General features: G+C 41.9%; 1 non-coding gene across 1 annotated transcript; it reads right to left on the bottom strand.

The window, feature by feature from the left end:
- Window positions 1-3,764: 3,764 nt before the first annotated feature.
- Trnav-uac (transfer RNA valine (anticodon UAC)) lies at window positions 3,765-3,838 on the bottom strand. The gene has a single exon. It is a non-coding gene; the product is annotated as a tRNA-Val (tRNA).
- Between the last annotated feature and the right edge of the window lie 591 nt (window positions 3,839-4,429).

Here is a 4,429-nt window from a genome sequence, read left to right as displayed (position 1 = left end):
AATCATCTTTGCTGCTTCATCAAAACACTCTTAAGTGAAACTGGCTCCCCCACCTGTGTATGCATGGAAACAAAAAACATAGGATACATGAGTGGCACATTCTGGTGCTATTGCTTTGATTTGTGTTAAGGCCCCAACAGTTTTACCTCCCATTGCTTTTATACCATTGGTGTGAATGCCAACCAGTTAAAGAACAAATAATGTCTTAGTGTATTACGAAAATGTTTTTGACCTTGTAGACCTCCTGAAAAAGTCGTGGGTGGCCCAGGGAATCATGAAGTTCTCTTTGACTATCCCTTGCCTGTTTTGTAGCATGTGCTTAGTAAATGTTGGCTATTGTCAGAATTAGCTATGAGGACTATAATTTCTTAACTAAAAATCTGGATTATGATGTTTGCCATGATCTACATGTGAATAAGTAATAGGAAATGAAGAATGTCCCATCCCCAAAATCATTTTAGGGTTTTTGTTTGTTTGTTTATTTTTTGGTTTTGGGGCTTTTCTTGCACTGCTGGGGATTGGACCCAGGGCCTTGTGCTTGCAAGGCAAGCACTCTACCAACTGAGCTACATCCCCAGTCCTCATTTTGGGTTTCTTTTTTTTTTTTTTTTTTTTCAATTTTGCCCCATACGGTAGTTAGTATATCCAACATCTAAACATCCAGGCCTATTGTGGTAACAGCTTAAGCCATCAATGCCCTACTATACCACTTATCCAAGCCAGTATCCCACTACAGCACAGTGTTTTTATACAAATCAGGTGTTCAATAGATGGTTCTTAAATAAATAAATGAATGAACAAGTGAACAACTTCAAATCTGTCCATTCTGGGCTTGTCAACAACTCTGGTAGAAGGACAGAGAGTGAAATGACAGATGGTTAGTTTATTATTGCTTGCTTCTAAGATAGATGTTTTAACTACAGTACTCTTATTAAGAAAATTAAATCTGTGCTGCAGATTTGCATGGTGGTGCACACCTGCAATCCCAGTTTCTCAGGAGGTTGAGGCAGGAGGATTCCAAGTTCAAGGCCAGTCGGAACAATTTAGTGAGAACCTGTCTCAAAATTTTAAAGAAAGGCAAGTGAGGGGCTGGAGGTAAGAGATGTAGCTCAGTGGTAGAGTGCTTGCCTAGCAAGTGGAGGCCCTGGGTTCAATCCCCGGTATTACAAAAGAAAAGAAAGAAAAAGAAAGGAAATTAAATCTATATAATAACCAATCAAGATTACCTTTTTTGGGAAATAACACTGGGTCTTTTCCTTACTAAAAAGATAACGTGGGACTGAATGTGGGTGTGCACACCTGAATCCCAGCAACCTTGGAGGCTGAGACAGGAGGATCAAAGTTTAAGGCCAGTCTCAGCAGTTTAATGAGACCCTAACAACTTAGCAAGACCCTATCTCAAAATAAAAAAATAAAAAGAGCTGGGAATGTGACTCAGTGGTTAAGCACCTCTGGATTCAATCCCCAGGAGAAAAAAAAAAAAAAAAAAAAAGATAACATGAGAGCTGAGGTTGCAAATCAGAGGTACCTAACACATTCAAGGCCCTGGTTTTGAATCCCAGCAACACTCACACATTTAAAAAGATAGCATGTTTAGTCGTAGAACATACAGACAAAAAAGAAAGAAAATTAATTACTGATAATTCTACTATCTAGAAACAGCCTTTATTAAAATTTTGGTGCTTGTCTTTATTTTAAGCCAAATAGATAAGTATTTTTACCTCCTTTTTTCATCTAATATCCCAAAATGAACCCTCTTCTATATTGTCCTATGTGTTTCTCTAATGTAACTTTTTAAATTTCACTTATTTATTTATTTATTTATTTATGGTACTAGGGATTGAACCCAGGGGCACTCAACCACTGAGTCACATCCCCAGCCCTTTTTTTTCTTCTTTTTTTAGTTAGAGGCAATGTCTCGCCAAGTTGTTCAGTGCCTCGCTAAGCTGCTGAGGCTGGCTTTGAACCCACGATCCTCCTGCCTCAACCTTTGGAGCTGCTGGGATTACAGGCGTGTGCCACCGTGCTCTTCATGTGTACATATCACCCATGAAGGTACACAGAAATAATTGGCTAAGTAGGGTTTTGTCTGGATTTTACATTTCCCGCGCATTATTCCTGTCCCACCCCATCACCGACGGGGACACTGTGGATGGGGAGTAGCTTCCAGGAGCCAGGGAGCACTCACACCCTCCTATCCTCGTCACAGCGCCACGCAGTGAGCAACACACCCGCCCAGAGACAGCCCAAAAACAAGAAAGAAATAAGAATCGAAAACACCCACAAATAAGATATTTTAAGATGTATCTAGAGAGAAATAAGCCTGGATCATGTAGCCAAGAAAAAAGAATTCCCCTCCTGGGAAGAGAAAGTACTCAACAGGATGTGTGGCAAACGGTTCCACCCGTCCATTCGGAGTCAACGCAGGCTGCTCGGAATGAATGGGCCAAGACATAAAGACTAAAATAAGCCGGAGTCGAAGTATAAAGAACTCTATTACCGCAGCGCTGCCGCTGCCGGGGACGTTGAGGTGGAGGTTAAGGGCACTCCCATCTAAATTCCCCGCTTCAGTTCTTTGAAAGCTGTGTCTCAGTCTTGAACTTTCTCCTGAACTTCAAGGATAGTCAATATGGTGTGCTGACTACGAAAGAAACGTGGAACCAGGAAGAAGACTGGCAGAGGGACAGAAAGAGTCAACAGGCAACAGAGCCAGGCTGCAAAGAAGAGGGAGATGACGGGATGACCCCAAAGAAAACTAGAGAGAGTCTGTCTCCCTGCCCAACCACCCCTCGGAAGATACCGTGTATTCTAATTCATACGGTAAATCAGAAGTCTGGGAACAGTAAGTGATTTCTGAATTTTAGAAAGGTGGGACAGGTCATTTCTTCACTCACCATGGTTCAGTGGTTTAACTAAGATTTAGAGAGTTCCCACTTCTCAGCTCTTGCAATGAAGTATTGAAAAAAATCTAACCCCTCAGACCAGCATTCTCCATCCTAAATTTACACTTAATTTATGCTCCTCAGCTCCATTATTCCTTCAAGGTCATTCTTCCAACTAAATCTGTCCACACCATCCAAGCCAATCTTACCACAAATCCTTGAGCACGTTCTGCCTAAATTCTGCCTCTAAGAACTTCCTTGTGTAATTCCCCAGATTGTTTGCTTTCCTTCCCAGATCACCCTCCCACCCCCAGAATGTTGCTAAATAACCCACTTTGTGTCACTGTTACTTTGAAGTACTGGGATTCGAACCCAGGGCCTCATGCATGCTCAGCAAGGGTTCTACCACTGAGGTACCTCCCCAGCCTCCCCCTGTTCTTATCATCCATTTATTCCAGTCGTTTTAAAGAACACAGTTATTTATATCATCACTGGCCTATTGCTCTCAAATTGTGTCATTGGATTTTGTTTGTTCCTTGACTAGATCAGAAGTTTCTTGAGGGCAGGCACCATGGTTTCTAATTGTTTTGCTTCAAGAAAATGGAAGGTAGGAAAAAAGAGAAAGGAAGGGGGAAGAAAGAAAGACAAGGGATGGATACAGAAGGGACAAGGAACAAAGGCAGGTAGACAAAAGATACATCTGAGAGATTCTACTTTCTAATATATAAACTGAAAATGATGACAGGGAGTTGCTTTGTGAAGGTCAGATTGAAGTAAGTCTGATTCTAATGACTGTGCAGTTCAAGGTTGCAATTCCCAATCCTTCTGCATTCCTTTACCACACTCTCTCACCTTGACTCTAACTGCACCTCTTTTTTTGTGTGTGTGGTCCTGGGGATTGAACCCAGGGCCTTGTGCTTGTAAGGCAAGCACTCTACCAACTGAGCTACATCCCCAGCCCCTAACTGTACCTTTCTGATTGCTGTCCTAATAGAACATTCTAAATCTCCACCCTAGTTAACACTGCGGCCCAGGGGCTGGGGACACTGGCCTAGAAAGCGTGAGGCCCTGAGTTCGATATCAAAAACAAACAAAAACAAAATCACAATTTACCCCCTACCCTTTGCCTTGCTCCACTTTTTCCATTTTTACGCCCCTATCATTTTTAACACACTGCACAGTTCATTTGCTTACCGTGTCTATTTCATCACGGCTTTGCCACCCCATCCAGCGCCAACTCCAAGCAAGCGCTGTGGTGGCAGAGACCTTCATCTGTTCTGTTCACCAGTGTAGCTCCTCCAACCTCCGCTCAACTCTGACTGAATTAACAGGCTCTTTTCAAATATGTAGGTTCTGAAATTAAAAAGAAGAAGTCCACAACAGAGTCACAGTGCTCAATGGAAAAATATTTCCTCAATAATGCCACATACCTGCATTACTGGCCACCTAAAAACTGATCATTTTTTTCCCCTTGTCTTTGTTTTTTTGCTTATTTATTCACAGTTACCTACACAAAGCAAGAAGCGCTGTTGTATATATTTATTTAT

The sequence above is a fragment of the Sciurus carolinensis genome, chromosome 1 (assembly GCF_902686445.1).
Source record: "Sciurus carolinensis chromosome 1, mSciCar1.2, whole genome shotgun sequence".
Taxonomy (NCBI): Eukaryota; Metazoa; Chordata; class Mammalia; order Rodentia; family Sciuridae; genus Sciurus; species Sciurus carolinensis.
The sequence above is the reverse complement of the archived record's forward strand: the minus strand, read 5'-3'. Positions and strand labels throughout refer to the sequence as shown.